The sequence below is a fragment of the Antechinus flavipes genome, chromosome 4, assembly GCF_016432865.1.
Source record: "Antechinus flavipes isolate AdamAnt ecotype Samford, QLD, Australia chromosome 4, AdamAnt_v2, whole genome shotgun sequence".
NCBI classification, from domain to species: Eukaryota; Metazoa; Chordata; class Mammalia; order Dasyuromorphia; family Dasyuridae; genus Antechinus; species Antechinus flavipes.
The window spans coordinates 154,039,803-154,053,695 of NC_067401.1; the positions used below are offsets into that span (position 1 = coordinate 154,039,803).

Sequence of the window (13,893 nt, forward strand, 5' to 3'; positions counted from 1 at the left end):
ACATACTTTAGTTGTGATACATAGATTTTCATATGTTGTCTCATTATTGTTATTTTTTGGATGAAATTATGGATTGCTTCTCTCATTTGTTATTTGACTCATTCTTTAAAATTAGATTATTTAATTTCCAATTGTTTTTTGTTAGTTTATCTTTCCCCAGCCCTTAATTGAATATAATTTTTATTGCATTATGGCCTCAAAAGGAAGCACTTACTATTTTTGCCTTTCTGCATTTGATTGTTATATTTTTATGTCATAATACATTGTCAATTTTTGTGGAGGTGCCATATACTGCTGAGAAAAAGGTGTATTACTTTCTGTTTCTATTGAATTTTCTCCAGAGGTCTATCATATATAAGTTTTCTAGGATCCTATTAAACTCCCTAGTTTCTTTCTTGTTTAATTTTTGGTTAGATTTGTTTGAGAGGAGAAAGTTGAGGTCCCCAATTAACACAGTTTTGCTGTCTATTTCTTCCTAAAACTGACTTAATATCTTCTTTAGGAATTTATATGCTCTATTTGGCACATCTACATTAAATATCATTATTATTTTACTGTTTACAGTACACTTTATCAAAATATACTTTCCTTTTTTATTTCTTTTCATTAGGTCTATTTTTACTTTTGCTTTATCTGAGATCAGAATTTCTATCTCTGCTTTTTTTTTTTTTTTACTTCAATTGAACCACAATAAATTCTGTTCATCTTTTATCTTTACTCTGTCTCTCTCAGTGTCAAATGTGTTTCTTATAAATGACATACTGTAGGATTCTGTTTTTCTTTCCTTTTTCTCCTACTTTTTTATACAGTTAAAAAAATTTCTATATCCATCCAAATGATTACGTTATTACTTCTTGGAGCCAAAACTGAGAGATCAAGGTTTAGGCAATGCTCATCCTCCTCATTTCTTTTCCCAGATTGGAATAGGTCTTTTGTGTCTGTTCATGTGATTTAATTTTTCCCATTACCCCTACCCTTTATTATTCTTCAAGCACAGACCTCCCCCCATGTCTTTTTTTTTAATATTGTCACATCAGAGTCTATTCCCAACAAAACCCTCTATCCATATAATTCCCCTATCTGTCTGTCCCAGTAACAGATGCGGTTTTCAAGAGTTACAGATATCATTTTCCCATTTAGGGATGTAAATTTTAAATTTAAATTAACCTTTTACATATTATATATATATATATATGTAAACACAGATATATACATACATACACACACACATACACACACACACACACACACACACACACACACACACACACATATATATAGTTTGAAATGTCTGAACATCTCTTACTTCACTGAAGTTCTGTGGCCACCCTGAAAAATGCTCACTCTTTCTGGGTAGTAAATTCTTGGATGTAAGCTCAGGTATTTTGCCTTCCACCATATGTTTTATGGACCTTTTGGTTCTTTATTATATAAGCTGCCAAATTGTGAGTAATCCTCACTGTTGCTCCCTGATATTTGAATTTTTTTTTCTGGCAGTTTCAAGCATTTTTCCCTTGGGAATGTAATTTTGGAGTTTTTTAAAACAAAGTTCTTTGGGGTTTTCCTTGTGGGATCTCTTTCTTAAGGTGGATTCTTTCAATGAGTATTTCTCTCTGTTTCTAGAATATTGGAGCAGTTTCCCCTGAAGATTTCTTAAAGAATGTGTTCCAGGTTCTTTTTTGCGTCATGATCTTGAGGTAGAATGATAATTTTTAAATTGTGTCTTCTGGATCTATTTTTGAGGTCAGCTGTTTTTCTATTGAGGTATTTCACATTTTCTTCCATTTTTCATTCCTTTGAGTTTGTTTGATTAACTCTTCATGACTTAGAGAATCATTAGTTTCCATTTGTCCCATTCCCATTTTATTCAGTTAGTTTTTGCAATATACAAAAATGTCTGTCTGTATACACACACACACACACACACATATATATATATATTTATATCACTTAATATACAAAAATGCTGATGATTTGTCAAGTTTACTTTAAATCCTTCAATTTTGCTAAAGCTGTGGATATTTTCCAGTAGGTTTTTGGATGATTTTCTAGACTTCTCTAAGTATATCATCATAGCATATGCAAATAGTGATAATTTTATTTCCTCTTTGCCTATTCTAATTCCTTTAATTTCTTTTTCTTTTCTTATTGATAAAGCCAACATCATTTTTAGTACAATGCTGAATAATGCACCTTTCTTCCATCCCTGATTTTATTTGGATTGTGTCCAGTTTCTCTCCATTACAGATAATGCTTGCTATAAGTTTTAGATAAATACTACTTATTATTTTTAAGGAAAACTTCCTTTATCCCTATGCTCTTTGATGTTTTTAATAAGAATGGGTATTGTATTTTGTCAAAAACTGTGTCTGCCTCTTTTGAGATTATCCTATGATTTCTGTTGGTTTTATTATTGATACTATACATTATGGTAATAATTTTTCTGATATTGAACTAGCCTGCTTCCTTGTATACATCTAATTTGATCACAGTGTATTATCCTACTGATAAGTTGCTATAATCTCTTTGCTAGTATTTTATTTAAATTATTCACATCAATTTTCTTTAGGGAGATTCATCCGCAATTTCCTTTCTCTGAAGAAAGAATTTCTCAGTATTCTTTCCTTACCAATTTTTCCCAAATAGTTTATTTAATAGTATTGAAATTAATTTTTTTCTTTAAATGCTTGGGAGAATTCACTTGTGACTCCATCAGGCCCTGGAGATTTTTTTCTTAGGGAGTTCATCAATGACTTGTTTAATTTCTTTTAAAATGGGACTATTTAAGGATTTTTTTTCTTTTCTGTCATCCTGAACAATTTACATTTTTGTAAATATTCATCCATTTTCATTATATTGTTAGAATGGCTGCCTTAGAATTGGGCAAAATAGCTCCTAATTTTTACTTTAATTTCTTTTTCATTGGCTGTTAGTTCACCCCTTTCATTTTTGATTCTGGTGAAATGGTTTTTCTCTTTCCTTTTTCTGATCAAATTAACCAAAGGTTTATCTATATTGTTAGATTTTTTAAAATAAACCCAATGCTTAATTTTGTTTATTAGGTTCAATAGTTTTCTTAGTTTCTATTTTGTAAATCTCTTCTTTGAATTTCAACATTTCTAATTTGGTATTTAATTGAGGGTTCTAAAATTTGTTCTTTTTCTAGCTTTTTTCGTTACAAACCTAATTCATTGATCTTCTCTTTCTTTATTTTATTCATGTAGCTATTTAGAAATATAGAATTTCCCCTAAGAACTTCTTTGACTGCATCCCATAGGTTTTGATATGTTGTCTCATTATTGTCCTTTTCTTGGATGAAATTATGGATTGTTGCTGTTATTAGTCATTTGGCCTATTCATTCTGCTTTCACAAAATTTGCCTTCTGAGCTGGGAGTGGGAGCTGCCCTCTGATTTGAGCCTTTACTGAGCCAGGACTGAGGGTCTAAGTTGCTGATTTGCTATGATTAAGATCCTATCACCTACTTTTCCAGAGTCTATCTAATCTGAGCTGATCACTCTTTTCATCCCAGCAAGATTGATCTTTCTTGAAGTTTTTTCAATGTATCTTGAGCAGGAAGGTGCTCTATTTCCTTCAGATTCTGTTCAGAGACTTGGTTTCATGTAGTTTTTGAGGGAAAGTAGAAGAGCTAGAGCAGCTTCTAAACTTTACCCTGCTATCTTGGCTCCACCCCTGGAAGTTGATACTTATATATTAAAGTCTCCAATCACTACTTATCCTTTCTCTGTGCCAGGTTCATGATCTATTTTTTTAAAATTCTTCATCTTTGCATTCATTCTGTTTCAGTGATCTGTAATATAATCCAATGACAAGTCACTTTAGTTTTTCCCTTCTGTGATCTTCAATCAAATGATCTTTCTCAAACTTTCTATCTCTGATTCCTAGATTTCCTGAGAAGATATACATTTGTATTATATGATGCTTTATATTGTCCTCTTCTACGTACACTATTTTTTCAAATAAAATATAACTATCCCAGATTCATGGTTCAGTGATAGCTTTTTTGCATACCACATCTCAATAATTTAGTTCCTTTAATATTAAGGCCTCTGTGCGAGGAATCTGATAGGTGATGAGAGTTTAAATTCAAAATACTTGAAGGAGTAATCAAATATCAAAAAAGAAGTTAAATTGATTATCATGTTGTATTTCAATGCTTTCTGGTATTTGAGGTTTATATGTAGCATTTATAAGTTCCCAAATATCTCCCCTATAACTTTTGAAATATCTCTTCTTTCTGAACTTCATAAATAGTAAATAGTCTTTTTGTTTTGTTTTGTTCATTTTTTATTGAAATGGACAAAATTCAGGGCAGCAAAAGTCTTCTAATTATATAATGAATCAAAAACTTAACTAGGTGGTAAGAATGGAAGGAGAATGGGATTTGGTGAGATCATGCCCTCAGGTCCAGACTCCCCAAGATCCCCATGAAAAGGTCCATGAGAAAGGTTAACTTGGAAAGAGGTGGGACATTGCTGACTTTTTTTTTTTTCACAACTGGAAATATATCACCATCAAATACATAAAAGATATTTCCAAGGGAGCCGTTTACACTCCTATGGACACAAATTGAAAGGAAACCTTGAGATCTACTGCAACCCATTCTGGAACAGAGTAAACCGAAACTCAATGGTCCCATACATCAGGGGATATTCTGAAACTATGTCCGTTTGACTTTCAATAACTGAGCCTCCCTGCCCCTTCCAGTGTTCTTATACCATTTCTCACACTGTTCTCTCTCAACTCAATAGGATCTCAGGAATCCTAGCATGTTAGAATCTAAAAGAATAAAAAATTAAAAATAAGAGGGTTACAAAAATGACAAATGGGAAACAGGATCCTGAATCCAAATTTGAGATTTTCCATATTTTTTCTTTCCACAAACTATTTCCTGGTTCAGAAAGAAGGAATCTTGGTTTAGAATGGAAAAGGAAAGGGCTTTGCTCTCCCTTTCCTTATCTATAAGACCCTGAATTTCCAGGAACTCTGATGCTCATAATCCATGCAATCAGCTGTGCTAAAATTGAATTTCCAGGTGCTACTGGGACCCTTATAATCCAGGTAGCCCTATGGACTAGGCCCCCAGCCTATGAATTTTTTAATCTATCAGAAGGGCTGGAGACTGGCCCAAATGGAGCCCTATGCCAGGTGGGGGCTGAGGGAAGAACCAGGTCCTCCAAGCTGGAACCCCATGGATGAAAAGTAGGGGCTTCAGGATAGACCCTCTAAAAAAAGAGCTGTAATTCCCACATGGCGAAGATGAGGGACTGAAGGCTTCTGGGGTAGGAGTGTAAGTCAGCCCACAGGCAGAGGAGGCAGCCACGGAAGCCCCAGCATCATAGTACAGATGGAGGAGTCCCCTGCAGCCTCCAATTGCCGCCATCGGGTCGGGCAATGAAAAGAGGGCAAGGCTCCATTTGGAAACTATTGCTGAAGGAGGAGTGACCAAGGAAGCCGGAGATGGCAGTTTTGGGCCAGCCTCTGCTTCACCTCGGGGTGGGGAGATGCCTTTCTTCTTGGTGGGTCGGGCCTTGGACATCCCTCCATCTGCTGACTGCTGCTGCTGCTGCTGCTGGCTACATTTCATCCAGCGGCGGTTCTTAAACCATACCTGGACTCGGGATTCTTAGAGGTTGATTTTGCCCGCTACAGCCTCTCCCATGAAGATATCAAGGTATCGAATCTTCGCAAAAAAGTCTTCCAGCATGTCGAGTTGACCCCCAATGAATGTGATTCGCTCTCTGCTCTGCTTCCGCAGCATTTATGAAAAGCCAGCTGTGGGTGTGTCATGTAGTGCAGTATCTCCAAGACAGCTGCGTCCAGGGCCAATGCATTGACTGAAAAATAGGTAGGGGTGACTTGAGATCAGAGAACACCATATTCAAGGATCGGGGACCCAGGGATCCAGGCTGAAGGGATGGTGGGAGTGGCCAGTCGAGGATGTAGTAAACCAACCACTTCCAAGTAATCACGAAGAAGAAAAAAAGAAAAGAGGAACTATAGAGCCTCTCCTTTAGGAAAAGATCTGGAGGTGGGAAAGCACCTTAGCACCTACACAGTCCCAGAGACCCAGGGAGGAAGAGGAGGGACAGAATTCTAGAAAGCTACATGAAAGGAAGAAAAATTCAGATAGCCAGGGTGAGACATGAGAAGGATTTGGGATGTGATGGTAAGAGCATGTGAGAAACTCTCTGGAAGAAAGAAGACACAACGAGAAAAATTCAGATTAAGAGAGACTCCCATAAAGAGTACTCCTGGACTAAGCTAGAGCCATAAATATTCATTTCAGAAACTTAACTCTTCATTTTAAATTCGATGAAGATTAGAATATTTGGAATGTTTTATTATAGATGAGACAATGTTTTCAGCTCATCAAATAATCCAACTCTTTCAGGCAAGAGAAGTCACATTATACTAAAAATAGTTTTAAGATTTATTAAGTTCTCTTCTGCTTGGAATTTGAGAAAATTCACAAAGTTCACAATGAAGAAGCATTTCCTTTGAGAGAGAGGAAGCATATCAACCAAAATAAAGGCAGTCCTAAATCTCACTTGTAGAAAAGTTACCCAAAGTGTCTATCATAGCAAACTGTGGGCTGGGATATGATGGAGACTGCCAATGACTCTGGTGTTGGATTTTTCCAAGAATTTTTTCCTCCAGCAATTTGAAATGGTACTGTCATTGTCTATCTTCTATCTCAAAGTTGGAAGCCAGAAATACCTGAAAGAAGTGCAGATCCCAAAGAACCTGGAAGCAGGTTCAAAGATAAAGAACACTCTCTTTATAATAGACTTGCTGAATAATAAATGGTATGTGCAGATAGATTGAATACACACACACACACACACACACACACACACACACACACACAAATTCTATGCTCATGTTCACATTTACCTGAATATTTACTTGACTTGAATTGCTATAACATGATATTACTAAGGAAATAAATTCTTTTAGATCACATATACCTTCTTCATACTAGGTCTCATTATTTTCCCTTTGTAAAATGGTGGATTTAGGATCTAAAGTCCCCTTTTCAGTTTAAAATCCTTTGTTTATATCTTTATCCCTATCTATAAGAATCAATAACTTCATTCAAAATTCAGTTCAAGTGGTACCTCCCACATGAAACCTTCTTTGATTCTCCTAGTTAATGCTTCCTCCCAATTAATTTTTTTTGCATATATTCTATAAACACTATCTGTACCTATGGTATTGGCCCCCAATTGAATGTAAGCTTCTTCAATGTTTATTTTATTCAATGTTTGTCTTTCTTCTACCAGCACATAGCAGGTGTTTAACAAATGTTTGACACATGAATAAATACACCCATGAATGAGAGAAAGAAAGAAAGAAAGAAAGAAAGAAAGAAAGAAAGAAAGAAAGAAAGAAAGAAAGAAAGAAACGAAGGAAGGAAGGAAGAAAGAAAGAAAGAAAGAAAGAAAGAAAGAAAGAGAGAGAGAGGGAGGGAGGGAGGAAAGAAAGAAGGAAGGAAGGAAGGAAGGAAGGAAGGAAGGAAGGAAGGAAGGAAGCAAGAAAGATAGGAAAGAAGGAAGGAAGAAAAAAAGAAAAATATTATTGATAAAATGCTGGACCCAGAGTTAGGACATAAATTTTAATCTCATCTCTGATACCATCTCTTTAGTAATGGAAAAATCACTTTTTCTCTCTTATTCTTAGTTTCTTCATTTGCAAAATATAGATACCTGTGAGGCTTAAGTGAGGAAATTTATGTAAACTTCTTAGCAAAACTTTAAAGCCTCAATAAACATTAGTTTTTATTATCTCCACTCCTCTGAAGTAGTTGGTTTCTATCATAGGTTGTTTTGTTTTGTTTTAAATTGGCCCAGTTTCAGCCTATCATAATATCTGTCTATGAGATAAATAGCTATTGCAGGAATATAAATAACAGAATATCATAATTATAGTTCAAGTGGTACAGGAACCAAATAATTAATTCAGCACAAAAAAATGGCGTGTTCGAAATGTAAGTGATCCCTCTGATTATTACTATTATTTTGCATTTATCTCATGCTTTTCCTCTCAGGATATCAAATCACACATAGTAGAAGGAAACACATCCACAGGATATGAGTAACCTTTCAGTGATTATTATCCTCCTTTTATGTGACATTTTCTTTTCTGTGTTTTCCCAATATCCCATTATCCAAGTAAGCCATGTCACCAGTGGAGTTGAAACACAGATTAAAGCCCATGAACAGAACATGCATTGCTGAAAAGTCAAAGGTTCACATTTACTGAAATACAATATAGTCTTTAAGATATTTAGAGTATGGAACAGATTAATAACAACATACTGTAGGTGTTGATGTGGTCCACACTCTATAGCAAGAGGACTTGAGCAGACCCAAGATAATAATGATAAAACTCAAAACTCTATTAACAATACCTTGTATTGTTTCTGAGTTTAGATTACAACTCATTTAGGAAATAAGTCTCTGATTTCAGTGGTGAGTGTGATTTGTAAGTTGTTTTTCCATAGCTATTATTTTGTCAGGTTAAACCTTGCTGCTTACAGATATGGGACTCTGAGTTTGCACACATCTTGATTTATTTACTTGTGCCAAATCAGGGATCAGCATTCACCAAATGAAAATCTTTTTGTTGTGGATTGAGCTTGAACAAGAAATTTGCCCAATTGGTAAGGATAAAGAATACTTTGAACATTGACTTATTAAAGAAGGCCTAGAACATTATGGTGGGAAGAAAGCCCACAATTTTGTTTTAAATTAAGTGCTCCTAAAAAGTGTATAATAATAGAACCAGATAAAGCCAGTTACTTTTCTGGCAGACAATAAGCAAGTTTCCCTCCTAACCAAGCCAACATAATTCAATCTTCATGTGCCAAGATTCCCTCTGTTCCAATTCTTAGTATATGTCTATATGGCAACAAAAAAGCTTAATGGAAAATGAATGATTCAGTTAGATATTAGGACATTAGACTATATTCCTATATTTGGCATAAGTAGACACAACGTCTGAATCTACCATTGTCCCTTTGTATTCTGTTGTTTGGGCATCATGTAGACACAGATTTAGATGCTATACAGAAGCCCAGCATGTAAATATTAGGAATATTTCATGATGTTAAGTTGTACAGTCATTTTACATTAATGATTATGTTTATATTAATGAGTAATGAGTACATTAATGAAGCTAAGGAGAAAAGAAACATATCTTTCTTGAAAAACTTTATCAATTGATATAGATATTCACATGCTTCCATCTACTAAATATATATAGACATCAAATATACCTACATAGTTTTGACATGTAGAGGAAACATACTTTTTCTTTTTTTTGAAAAAGTACTTTTGAAAGGTTCTGAGCCTTGAAAAAATCAATTCCATAGGGCAATGCCAGTGAAACAATGAATTTGTTCTATAGCTCATACATTTTCAATACTTCTATCTCTGCTTTTTATCCCTGCCTCCGCACATAAATTCATGTAGCCAAAATGGAATTATAACTAGAAGAGTCACCATAAGTAAAGGTGAGTCCTACAATGAAAGAAATCTTCTTTTCTTAACTAGAAAGAATAACTGATCAGGAAAGGATAGACCTATCTTACTTCTTGCCTGAAAGTAACAAACCTTAGATCTGACACTCTGAAGGTGCTAAAATGGATTGTCTTTTACAAAACCTAAGATAAATTTTATTGCTCTTGATGAAAAAAGCAAAATAAAATTGCAATTGAAAAGACCACAATGATACCTAAATTAGTTAATGACTAAAGGGAGCAAAAAATTGGGGCATCTCATTGAAAAACAAGCCTGATAATTCAGCAGATTAAACCAACTAGCAGAGATCTTGCACCTTGTGGATTATTTTGTATTTGGGTGCTCTTCTGTGTCCACCCTGGTCAGTAACAGTTCAGTGATAAAAAGGTCTGCCTGGCCAGTTCAGCAACATAGTAACAAAATTTTAACAGCCACTGACCTTGCATGTGATGAGCAGCAACTTTTATATCCATGTGATCTGCTTCATTCACACTCAATGTGAACTGACTGATTTGTATAGCTGAAACATCATACTCTGTAAGAAATCAACCTAAGTAAAGGTTTATTTATTGCCAATAAAACAATTCATTAAAAACTTTATAGAAAATATATCAAGGTCAAGAAATTTAGGAGTTGTGAGTTGCCTCAACCATCTCTATTTCCATCAATGGGTGTCTCCCATTACCGAGGCACCATAAGATGGAACCATACTTCACATACTCTGACCATTGGACTCTGTGTATTTGTGAGAGAGGGTACCATATGTACTATTTTTTAAGTTCTAATTTTGTTTTGCCTTTTGAACAGGGAAAGAGAAAGTTTTGTAATTTTTAAAAATTATTAGGCTAAGTAAATAATTTTACTAAACTGAGTCAATTAGATTGTTTGTTATTAAGAATAACTTCATTGGTGGAAACTAATTTTAGGATGACAGATGCCCAAAAATCCTGGCAGTAATAATGCCACCACTCTGTGTTGGAATCCTTACAAAGTGTTAACTCATTAGAGTTGATAGAGACAATAATTATCTAATTTAGCATGGTCCAGTATGATTGATCTGATCCTATGAAGAGATGTTATGGACCAGAACTTGAAACAAGGTACTAAGTGGAATTGAGGAGACAATGTTAAATCTATTTTAGCATTGATTTAATCATACAACAAATAATGATTTCCCAGTGATATAATGATTGGTGTGTACTCAGTGAGCAGCATGTAAGCACAAAGCTCTCAGGGCCAGAGAGCACTTTGGGAGATTCAGAAGCCTACAGCCCACTCTCGGAGGTAGAGTCAGATTCATTCCATCTTCCACCTTTGTGCTGGCTGGAGGCCAAAGAAAGCAGAGGCAGAAGCAAAGGACAAGCTGCAAGAGCTCTTGGAATCGAGGAAGGAGAAAATAAACGTTTGCATTTTATCAGCTGGCTGTATTTGAGGTGATTATTACTCTGAACTGAAACTAAGGCTGCCTCCAAAAACCTCCCCAAGAAATCTGCTCTCCCAGAGAGAACGATCATGTATTATACAAAAGAAGAGAACACCACAACTCTGTATGCAAATTCTTCCATTGCCTATATGTAAAAAGCCAGAACTCTGGAGAAGTATACTTGAAAAAGGTATTAACTCAGTGGAATTGATGAGATGGTTGTTCTCTAGTTCACATATATACTTAATACTTAGTATGGTGATGAAGTGGTTTTCTAGTTCATGCATACTCAGTATACTATAATGAGGAAATTGTAATATGATATTTAAACTGGGGACAAAGTCAAACTCCTGGTGAGACTGGTTGAGATTGGCAGACTGTCAGACTGCTGAAGAAGATGGGGTCAGACTGAGACTGGGTCAGACTATGACAGACACAGACTGTGTAAGAGACAATTAAAGACTTTGGACTCTATTCTTGTCCATTCTCATGGTGTCTATCCTGCTGAGATCAAGGTCCTTCTAGAGGACTTCCAGAAAGCTAGCCCAAACATTACATTTTGGTGCCTGAACATGGATGTAAGGACTATACTCAGCAATTCAACTAACACAATCCTGAATTCAGTGGAGAAGTCCCCTCTGACCTGGAAATAGGGTGTGTATAAAAATAGACAAATAGGAAACTTTGATAAGGGCTAAACTAATCATTTTTGTTTTTTTAGCTGAAATGGGAAAAATACTAAAAAAAGAGTCTCCCTCACCCCAAGGGAAATATGCAGAATGCATAGTTAGGTTAATAAAGAAGCAAAGTTTGTTGGTAACTTGGAAGCAGATCACTGACCTCTTAAATATATCAGAGTGCATGTCTTCTTGGCTATCTAAGGAACAAAAATTAGAACCAGATATGTGGGAACTAGTGGGAGCACTACAAATTGAACATTATCAGCTGAGTCCTGATTCAATTCTTGAAGAAACATTCCTTGTGTACAATATAATACAATTGGCTTTCAAGAATCCCACAAGTTCTAACAAAGCAGCTAAAAAGCATGGAGAATTGGACAAGAACAGTGCTGATGAACTTAAAATGTGTGGGGCTTCTCACTTTCACATCTCACTTACACCTGAGCAGGCACCATTAGGGCATTTCCCATCTCTTGAACATCCTCTCTCAATTTCACTCTCATGGGTGGAGGGAGGAGGAAAAAGAAGGGGAAGGGCAGTGACACCATCAGCACCACCCATGCAGCAGCTTAGTCCACCCACTATGACAGCATAACAAAGGGCACTAATTAAAGCTAAAAGTGAAGGGCATGATATATCTGATTTAAAAATAGAAACATACCCTGTGATTGAAAAGTTTGACTCTTCGTGTCAAGAAAAAAGAAAATACATTCTGTTTAATTTGGAAATTATCAAAGATCTGAAAAAGGCTTGCACTCTTTATGTTATCTTCTTAAGTTAAGATGATATTAGAGAATTTGGCTTTTGAAATTTTAACCCCTAATGATTAGAAATCTATAGCAAGGACGTGTTTAGGACCTGGACAGAACTTGTTGTGACTTTCTGAGTATAGTGAACACTGTAGAATAAAAGCCCAAAGAAATAGGCAACCTGGAGTTAATATACCAGTCACCTCTGATCAACTAGCAGGTTTAGGGCATTATGCAGACACTTTAGCACACATTAATTACCCTTTGACAGCATATGAACAAATTGCTTCTGCTGCTATCATAGTGTAGGGCACCCTCCCAGGAAGACAACATAGAGGGGAAGCCTTCAGGAAAATAGCCCAAGGTCCAAATGAACCCTTTGCTGATTTCGTGGGATGTCTGCAGATAGCTGTTATATGAACTATTGGTGAAAATCTAGCAACAGAAATTATGATGAGACGACTTGATAAAGAAAATACTAATGAGATTTGTAGAAGAATTATACTAGGACTACACAAGGATGCTCCTTTAGATGAGATCATAAAATGCTGTGCCACAGTGGGCACAAATACCTTTTATACCTAGGCTATGATACAGACTTTCCAAGATCTGAACATGGGAAGACAGGGTCCCTTTTGGCAAGAGACTTCCAGAGAGACTCGTCGATGCTTTCAGTGTCATAAAGTAGGACATTTGAAAGCTCAATGTTGGCATAGAAGACAGAGTGGGAGAACAAGACCCAAAACCATATGTCCAAAATGCAACAGAGGCATCTATTAGGCATCAGAATCTAAATTGACTCAGGGAAACAGGAAGCAGTTCCCAGCTCCAGGGACCCAGGAAAAAATACTTGGGGCATGATCACAGTCAAAGAAATTCAGTACTCCCATGTGACCAATCAGCTGAGAAGCAATCTGATGGGAGAAAGGAACTACATGATCAAATCAGCTGAGAAGCAATCTGATGGGAGAAAGGGATTAAAATTGGGGATAATAGATTTATATGGAGCTGGGGCTACTGAGATATCCCCTGGAGAGTTGAAATCTGTCACTGTCTAGCCTATGGATCCTTTGCCTACAGGTACAGTAGACTTGACCATTTCACCTCCTGGGAGTGCTTACAAAACAGTGTTCATCCATACACTGATATGGGAAACTGAGGAAAATTGGAGAATTGGACAAGAACAGCACTGATATCCCAGTCACTACAGGTACACAATCTATGACTTATCAACCAGGAGAAGTAGTAGCATAAGGGTTATAGATACACACTCCTGATGGGCAATTGGGTGACATTTACCCAGATTTTGACTCCCAACAACAGAATCCAGGAATATTCTAGATTGCAGCCATTACAGCTGATCATCCTATGCTCACTATCTATATAAATAGAATACCATTAAAAGGGTGGGTAGACATGGGTGCAGATTGTACAGTTATTAGAAGTGTCAATTGCCCTAATCATTGGACAAATATTAAGGCAGACACCTATATGTCA

At 36.0% G+C, this 13,893-nt stretch overlaps 1 pseudogene; it reads right to left on the minus strand.

Annotated features, from left to right (window-relative positions):
• Positions 1 to 4,979: 4,979 nt before the first annotated feature.
• On the minus strand, positions 4,980 to 5,607 carry LOC127561370 (homeobox protein otx5-B-like; annotated as a pseudogene).
• Positions 5,608 to 13,893: the final 8,286 nt, after the last annotated feature.